Source organism: Perna viridis, chromosome 8, assembly GCF_037379345.1.
Source record: "Perna viridis isolate PV_CMFRI_1.1 ecotype Kerala chromosome 8, ASM3737934v1, whole genome shotgun sequence".
NCBI classification, from domain to species: Eukaryota; Metazoa; Mollusca; class Bivalvia; order Mytilida; family Mytilidae; genus Perna; species Perna viridis.
The window spans coordinates 40,914,196-40,924,287 of NC_142452.1; the positions used below are offsets into that span (position 1 = coordinate 40,914,196).

The following is a 10,092-nucleotide window of genomic DNA, read 5'->3' on the forward strand; positions in this document are numbered from 1 at the left end:
TTTCACCTACTGTCTGAGTCTTACAGAGACTGACACTTCATCAATGTTTACGATGTATGATAAAAAATCAGTTTGACCGCGGAGGGTCGAACAATTCCGTATGGATATCCCAGTTCCCCATAAAAGTCAAAATGTCTGTTATTAATAGTATTTAATGTATATTTTTCAAGAATTAATTATAGAATACGTATGTTCAATATGATTAAAATACACATTTTGGCATGACTTCCAGGACAAGGATAGTAGGTTAGTGTAATTTTGAAATGTAAGATGGAATTTAATGTAAAGTTATTCATGGCAGAGATGGGTCTAGGATTTCAGAAAGGGATAATTGATAGAATTATAGACCGACCGAATCTAGAAAAAACAAAACATGTCGGGGGTATGAAGTGTAAAACGAAATTCGAAAACAAAATTCATGCAAAAAAACCACAAAAACAAAAATAAAATAAAAACAAAAACAAACAAAAATAGGGGATACATTAGTACGCCAGGCAAGCTTTTTTAGTTAACCACCTGCAAACTGTTGTGTTTTCCATATGGTTTTCCTACGAAGATCAAGTGATTTGTTAATTAAAAGTGAATTATCACGCTATCTTCCTATATCATAATGTCAACTCGACCTTATATGTGCACGTGTAACAATTCCCTTATTCATGTAAACAACGTCTCACTCATCTAGTAAACTATCTGCTACAGCAGATATGTATATAGCATGGATATGAAGATTTAAAAAAAAAAAAAACATATTCGCACACACACTTTACAGATAAAATACATTTCTACATGAGCGAGTGTTTTTATGTCAAACATGTATATTTTCTCCTTTATATTGAAACAAAAAAATCGTCTCTTATTGAATTGCCCACAATGGAAAGATTTTAAATGCATGTCACCATGCAATAAAATTCAAAGCATATTAAGAACATTCCCCTATAGTCGTGATTGGCTGTTTGTAACTTCTCCCTGCCCAATGCCTATATATTAATGTACCAGCCTAACACTGAAAAAGTACAACCATGTTCATATAGATGAGATCAGTTCTAATCTTTCACAAAACTGTCCTAGAACTGTCAAAGGAACAGTTCTATGGTAGGTTTATAACATTTTTCGGACAGTTCTAACAGAGCCAACTGGTAGAACTGTTCTCGTAGAGCTAGTCCTGCTAGATTTGTCAGAGCTGGCTCTAGTAGCAGAACTGTTCTCTTAAAGCCGGTTCTACTATCAGAACTGTCAGACGAGCTGGCTCTAGTAGCAGAACTGTTCTCTTAAAGCCGGTTCTACTAGCAGAACTGTCAGACGAGCTGGCTCTAGCAGCCGAACTGTTCTCTTAAAGCCGGTTCTACTATCAGAACTGTCAGACGAGCTGGCTCTAGTAGCCGAACTGTTCTCTTAAAGCCGGTTCTACTAGCAGAACTGTCAGAAGAACTGGCTCCAAGACTGTTCTATGACACTTTTAAGCCTGTCCCAGAGCCGGCTCATCTGACAGCTCCCCTGTGTTCCTGTAAAGGCGATTGATGGTTTGTAGTTCCTTCCCCTTTCGACGTCTATATTACTGCCTACATTAACATGTGCTTTGTATGAACGGGTATGTCCATATACAATGTAAGTGCCGTAGTGGCTAACAATAACTTTTCAAATAGAGGAGAGGGGCGAATAGACTGGGACGACTTGTAGGTACGAAACTAAATATCTTCAGGAGATAGACCTAGGGTAAGAGACATAATTCTTGAAATCAGTGATATGTTTAGATTATATTCAATTTCACCAAAGCCTATCAAGCTCTCATTTAAAACAGAATGAAATCAGTCCAAGTTACTTTGATGAGATTGATAAAAAATGTTGAATACAAACGATCGAACGATTTAGAAGAGTTGTGTCCCTTACCCTAGTTCTACAACCTTAAGGGCATGTCCACATCGCCAGTCATGTAAACGCCTCTAAAATGATTCAAAAAACAAATTCAATGTCGTATGCATTCATTCTTGATCTAACAAAGGACACTTGACCTAACGACGGACACTTGACCTGGGGAAACTAACAGAATCAAACTTGAAGGACATAAAAATGATTGTTCTGTTGGAGTCACGCACTGATCATGATGAAAGAAGTTTTGAATGCATGCATTAGACATGTGCCCGAAAATTTAGATACAATCGAATTATATACTGACATACATGAACATGTACACGTATGTGCGGTATGAAATGATTTTAGAACAGAAAATCACATAATGTCATGACTATATAAAGGTACATGTATTTATCATACAAGTTGAAAACTCTAATTGTACAACAATAATAGACAAACAAACATTTGAAGTTCTTATGAGGTAGGAAAAACACTCTTTTGTTTACAACCTAAAACCAAAATTCAGCCGTATATGTTTTACATTTAACGTAAATATAAGCTTTACTATGTAAATCATGGTAAAAAAGCTGAAGCAGATATTAAAATAAGACACAAACATATGCGTCAACAGTGGTGCAGTTTTTCAAGCATCATCTCACCTTTTCTCTTTTAGAGAATTACCTGTAAATATTTGTTCCAATGGCGGATCCAGACACTTCGGAGAGAAGGTGTGCCAGCCGGGGTTCCTTAGAAAAGGGGTATACTAGGACTTATTTACCATTTTTGTTATTTTTAGACAGGAAAATAACAAATGTTCAAAAAAAAAGGAGGGGTGCCACCCGCGGCACCCCCTGAATCCGCCACTGCGTTCCCTCGATCCCTGCGCTACCTACATATACGTTTTGTTCTACTGTACATGTAGTAAAATATTTATTACATTAAAATATATGACATCAATCAAAATAAAAATAACCTTCACCAGCCTTGATAATATTAAGCTTGTTATGGAAATTCAATATTCATTTCAATTCCTAAATGAATGCATGGCCTAGTTTCGTTTTATATTTTGAGACAGTGAAGTCAGCGAAAAACCTAATGTCCGGCCAGAAGAGCAAGTTAATATCTGATGTGCAGGTCTTTTCATGTCAAGAGTCGGTTTGAAGTGATTAGCGCGGATACATTTTTCTGGATGCGCTTCTATTATTATTGATCTTGATAAAGCTATTCAGTTTTAAAGAAAATAATATTACTTAAAAGAGGTCAAAGGATATTTTGGCATGTGGGTATAAAAAGCTGGTAGAAAATACGACTCGTCCACTCTGGCATTAATCGGATACAAGACCGGACCGAAACACGGGTAAGAATTTGATATGTAATAGCACTAGATTAGACGCATACTCTTTATGCAATGTTTTCTCTAACAGTACAATATTAAATCTAAGACTAAATCATTGCAATATTTAGAAAATGCCAAAGTGTAAAAAAAGTCAATTCGCCTATTTCAGGGGCGGATCTAGAATTTATATTTTGAGGAGGAAAAAATAAATCATTCGTAACCATGCAATGTTGATCTTATGCGAATTTAGGAGGGGGCATATATGTACATATAAATGGTACATTTATGGTTACAATTTTATGTAGGGCACAGGCCCGGCGGGCCCCCATCTGAATAATGTATAATAGTGTTGAAAAAGTTTAGTAAACTTCAGTAAAGTGTGGGTCTTATATATTCTGTATTATTAGCATACAACGGCTTCTTTTTTTTAAATAAAAAAAAATATATATAAACTTTTCGAGTGCATACAATGTATGACACAGTGTAAACTGACAAATTTTGGCTTTTTGAAGAAACTAGTTAAACGTTCACTAATCTTTTTTTAATGAAAGTAGATTGTGAATTACATTTTGAAATCATGTCCAAGCAAAAGGTTTGCACGAAATGTTAGTACTAGAAAGGGGACAATTTAACTGTTATGAATGCCTGCCAAACTGAAAATACATTGGAAAGCGTTAGCCATCCATATCCCATGGGCTTAAATACTAAGAATGTTAGTGGCGAGAAACATGCACGAGTTCAAGTGTCACCGGTTGTTGTGTCAAGACATATACATGTTAAATTTATTTCTACATGTACAACATGTAAGCAGCACTTCAGCTAAGAATCATACAAAATGTAATATATGGTTGGTAAGCCTACATCTACATATTTTTTTGATATTTTGTTTAAAATGCTCTAGTAAACAGACAATTGCATGCTACTTTTCATAGACACTTAAATTTGTTCATAAGATATAAAAATTATATAGAATGCATCATCATAGAATTTTAAATTAAGGGAGATAACTCTGTTAATTACCCTAAAAGACAATAGAAACTATTGGATTTTCCATGTGTATTATCTCCAGAGAACAGGCAGATTGGAATGAATAATTATATATTTCATCATATAGACCTATAAAGCAACTTCATAAAAACAAAAATAAAAATGTGTTGCCTTTTTTGGGGGGTGCATTATAGTTTATAGAATTTGCATGATTGTTACAGACTGCTTAGGTTCTTACACGAGTCTTTATTGAAAATCTGTGATTTCTCACACGAGTGGAATAAGTCCAAAATCTTTAATTGAAGACGAGTTTTAAGAACATGTTTCTTCCGTTTTACAGCCAAAGGTGTGGAATTACAATAAATGTCAAGGATAATTTGCATAAAATACCTATCGTTTTACTGGGCGCCGATTAACCATGTGCGATCGAATACATGTGTGACAGTAATCAACCCAAAAATTTGTTATGCAGTAAATACACACAATGTGTGTTAGTCCTTAATTTTGTAAACAATTTGAATATATTAACACACATTGTGTTCAAAGATGTGGACCTGCGTGCAAAAGGTTGGATTAATTTATTCGTTGACCCTCTGAACATTACTGGTCTTTCTTTTTTCATGGTCGTGTGCACTTCTCTGTCATAGAAAAACATTGAAAACGGAAGTTATTTTTTACTGTTCACAGCACCTTACAAATATGATTTCCGATAGCAATAATCGATGTGAAATAAAACCTTTCTTAACCTAACTTTAGAATATGTTCGCTTTAGATATGCATGCATGCATGGCATTTGGTTTAACCATGCTGGTTTAAAATACATCTGAGGTCTTATCTTATGATCATATGCATGTGTTTGTGTGATTGTGTAGTGTGTAAACCGTTTCTTTGGGTATCGTGCGTGGGGAAACCTAAACGTCTCAAGGATCCTAGTGTATGCAATTGAACTCTTCGGATTATCTTTATGTGTTTAAACAAGGGACTCGGACATTTTTTAACTACTCTATGTATGTTTAATAATGTAATATTTTTTCCATACAGTTGCCAGTTTTAAAAGGGGTTTGGGGAGGGGGGGGGGGTTCACGCCAAAGTACTTTAACCCCTTTAAATTACTGGAGTATATAGAGGCAACTACAATGTATTTCGCTATATCTGTATATAATACTCTTTTGGGGCCAGCTACAGCCTGCCGAGTGGTATGAGGGTTTTCTCGTCGTTCATTGAAGACCCATGGTAAGCCTTGAACTGACATTTTTCATCTTGGTGGAGTTGCCTTTTTTGACGTATTCACCATATCTATTTTCTGGTTTTTACATGCGGGTTTTCGGTTAATTTAGGGTATAAATATACGGTATGGTCAGGTTTCACTCTCTAAGGCAAATCATGATAATCATATACATTTTGTACTTGTACTGATATAAGGAATTATATGGATCTTTTGCCTCTAAGTCGTAACTAGAATTTTACTTCAAATATGCCACTCTTTTCGACACTTAACGACGTTGAGAAAAAAATGTTTTGCTTTGACGGAACAGTGTTTGCTTAAAAAATCGCTAACGCTCGGTGTAAAACAATGCGACATAAATGGCCAGCCCGTGGTTACACAATGATAATATGGAGTGTCCGTGATTTATTTCGATTCTAATAGGTTTCTTCATTATTTTTAATAGACGCAGCCAATGCGTAGCACGAAATATTGGCCATGTGTTCATCACCTTTTTTACCACGGCCGTGGTCTAAGGAGCTTTGAAGCACGTCATATTATAAATGCTTAACCTTTAGAAAAAGTTACAAATGTATGAATATAATAATTAAGATATAATTTCTTTCTTACTGAAATGGATTGTTTTTTTTACGAATAATCAGCTAAATGGAAACAAGAAAATGTCGGAAGTAGAAATGAGATTTACTATACATTTTTGTAGCTCTTGAGGACAGCGAATATTGCAATACTGCTAGTGTTCATTATGCGTTATCATTGCAACAGCAATATGTTTTAATGGTTATGAAAAATGAAATTTTAAGATCAAGGATTAACCAAAACCCTTCTTATACTTAAGTTTGACCAATAATACTGCTTGGATTAAATTATTTAAGGAAAAATTCAAAGACCAGAGGAAAACCTCAACTGAAGATGTTTATCAATGAAAGTTCAATGGCATACACTCCTTGAGACGTTTAGGTTTCCCCACGCACGATACCCAAACGCACGCTAAACGCTCACCAAACGCGAGATAAACGAACGCTCATAGCGTGCGTTTAAACGCACGATAGGCGAACACTCATATTTTGCGTTTAAACGCACGATAGACGAACGATGAACATTAATAATATTGACATATAATGAAGACAGAAAAAATAGAAAATAAAATTAATGAAATTATATAAATGAATAATAGCAAAAAATATAAAAATAGCAGTCGAATCAAGGAAATAATCAAAGTAAAAAAATAAACGAACGCTTCTATCGTGTGTTTAAACGGACACTCCCACCAACTTACGACACGACTAAACCGGTTACCTACAGTTTAGCATGCATTTACATTGTATGTAGAAACTATAAAAGAAGTACAAAATCATGAAAAGGAGATGGTTCACGCGCGGTTCCAGTCAATTATATATTCAGTTTTTTCCAAATTCAGCACGAAATTAACAAAATGGTCCAACAAAAAAAAAACAAAAAAAAAATCCTTTGAGAAATACACTTCGTGTGCTAAGAAATGAATAACTGCATGCTGTCAGAATTTTTTCCGATGTCTTGTGGAAATCGGGATGTGGACACCAAACTACATGTACATAGCACTTAAATATAGAACAGATAGAGCCTAAACTCTGTTTGCCATTTTTAGATGTACATGTATGGGCACCATTCTAATATTTCTCAGACGTCATTCAAATAATTAAAATCTGTGTTTAATCGGACCAAAGAGAACACAGTTTATCAATTTGTTGGAGTTTTGGTTGATCAAAACAATTTGTTTTGAATAAAACTATAACTAATTCTAAAATTGTTTGTATGTAGCTTCTTGTGGTAATGTACCAAATCCATTAGCAATTACTTAATAATCTTAGTTTTGAGCGAAATACTTTCAAAAATTTAAACACTCCGAGATATCAAATGGAAGAGAAATATGTAAATATAACACAGTTAAATACTTTAGAGAAATTGAATTAAGTAGTAGAGGATGAAGTCCTCATAACGGAAATAAAGAAACATTTCGATTAAAAACACCGACAGCCCGATTTCAGTCTGACAGGAAGTTACATCCAGCAGAAACGGGATTTATTGATTAAGTCCATGCATAATGACCGAAAATACTATCTGAATGTACAGTTTTGTGTATAGAGCACGCTAGTTTCGTACATGTATTTGAACATTATAAATAACTCGGTTCACAAACAAGCCTTCCTAAGTTCACTAAAATCAACGAGGCCACTACAGCTTGCATGTAAAGCTTCGTCTTTTCACTAGTTAAATCTGCATCCAACTCATACGAAACTAACAATAAGCTTTTTTTATTATTATTTTCTGTTTCCTCTCGTTTGTTGTTATCCACCTTGTCAATGATTAAAAACAGAAGTTACTGTATTTCATTTTATTTTGTTTAACTACCATTATTAATATTGCAAATTCTGTATTTCAAGGAGTAATTTCACATTAGAAGCATTACGATCAAATATATAGGACGATCTAAATAAAAAAAAGGTACTCAATACCAAAACTGTAGAAATATATGTATTGATTTTTTTAGTTATTAACCTTGCTATGAAATAAGTATGAAATAAAAATACTGTTAGAAGCCACGAATTTGAAATAAGATATAGCCATTTATATCTTCTTGATATCAAAGCTTATTTTGTAATATGGTAAAGGAAAGATATAGGCTATTCATATAGTCTAACTCTTAAGGCTACAAACAATAATACAACGGAGATAATCAGTAATTGTTCAGTTTTATAACGAATCTGTATCATTAAAGTCTCAGACGGCCCTCAGGCTGTAAGAATCAGGCAGTGGACGGAACATGAAATGAAATAATGTCTATAAATCCACAGCTTTAAAAATGTAAATTAAAATGGGTAACGACGGAACCAAAAAATGAAAATCAAGATGTTACTTTCGAAAATTGAAAATATATGTAATTTTATTAAAAGAACTGTAAATGAACACATTTTTTTCAGGGTCATTTAAAATGGAGAAACATGTACTAAAAGTCTTTCATGAGTGAAAGCATGTTGTGGGATCACTCTTTTCCCATTTTGCCCGATGTTTTACAAAGACTTGTACATAAGGCCTCCAACGCTTTACACCAGACAGTATGATATCTGTTATATTAGGATCTGTTCCTGTCGATCTCATGTTTCAATTAGTAATACTATGTGTTTATACTTAATGTTTAATAACACGTGCCATTTAAGTCATGGATGTATTTTTTTTCATAATTGAAGCCAGAGAGTATACTTTATTACTTGTCTATTTGAATACATGTTTTTTCTATTGGGGAAAAAAAGCAACGACATCGACTAACCGAATTTTAATAATGAGATGGACATATAGATAAAAGGCATATAGTCCAGACAAAACAATTGAATGTATGCTTTAACTTTGCTCTTAGCTTGTTACATGCTGATATACAAACTGTTGCTACGTGTAGCAGTGCTTTATGCATGTACATGCGTAGCAAGCAGTCTTTATTTAATGCAAGTACAACTTACACGTAATTTTCTTATAATGCATGTTTTTGTTTACAGAATAACCAATCATGGGCCCTGCAATCTTGATTTGTCTGTTTTTCGCCTTCACCGGAAGCGTCGTTGGAAAGATATCCGTAACAGCCAATCAAATGCTGCCTTGTGAACCTTGTGAGCACGACGACCTTCCACTTTGGCATTTTAGGAAGATGTCGCCCATCTGTGGCCCGTGTGGGGTGCTATTCGGAGCAGAATACGAGTACTGCTGTATGTGTGATAAGGAGTTCAGGAAAAGCTGTTTAGCTGCTCTTCGGAAATAAACGAATGCATATATTGATGTGATTTGCGAATTTGAAAGCATTGCAACTATCCAGCAAATGTTTTTGTCTCATTCATGTACAGAACTAGATCACAAATACTAAGTCATGTTCGAACACTTATATTATTCTTGATTAATGCAGCGTTTTGTTTCGTTTCTTTTTTGTAAATAAAAATGTTATGTTTTAAAAGTCCAAGTTTATGTGACTTCAGATTTTTGTCTTCGTGGCTTAAAGAAATCCAAACTAATGAACGCATTGAATCTCTTCTATACAGAAACCGAGTACGAAACCATTTTATTTTTGAGGAGGTCTAATGTGGATGATATGTTGTTGCACAGGTTTAAGTTCAATCCTGACCTTTTATCTTTCAGCTCCAAAACAGCGATTTTTTTGTGTAAATGTACAGTGTGCATTATGGTCTAAATTGAAGAACGTTTACTTTGTTAGGTTTTTTCTATAACCAAGGGGATTCCAGCTTTTTGAAACCGATTGCAACCCCCTTATTTTAATGGATGTTAATTGTCGTTTTTTTGTCTCTCTCGCAGAAAACGCCATCGCCATAACCAAACATTACAAATACATTTGTTTATGTTTCAACAAAGGCAGTCACTGTTACATATTATATTAAGTTTCGCGTTCAATGGTAAATATTAAAATGTTTCATAATTTCATCGAGTGGGTAATAAGTTACATTTTCGTGGTATATGCGTCTGTGCATTCGTTATTTGTTTCCAGCCCCTCAACTTTAGGGTAGATTATTAAAATAAGAACACAATATACATGTAATCTACTAATACATGTAGTTTGATAACACGCTTTATGTTTGTTTTTTTTTTCACACTAATGTGCGAATGCTTATATGCCCCTGCAACTATAATTAGGGACACATTGTTTTACTACTGTCGA

General features: G+C 34.3%; 1 long non-coding RNA gene across 1 annotated transcript; it reads left to right on the top strand.

The window, feature by feature from the left end:
* The first annotated feature begins 2,776 nt into the window (after window positions 1-2,776).
* LOC148610519 (uncharacterized) lies at window positions 2,777-9,857 on the top strand. The gene is made up of 2 exons (XR_015914589.1): window positions 2,777-3,208; window positions 8,927-9,857. It is a non-coding gene; the product is annotated as an uncharacterized LOC148610519 (long non-coding RNA).
* The last annotated feature ends 235 nt before the right edge of the window (window positions 9,858-10,092 follow it).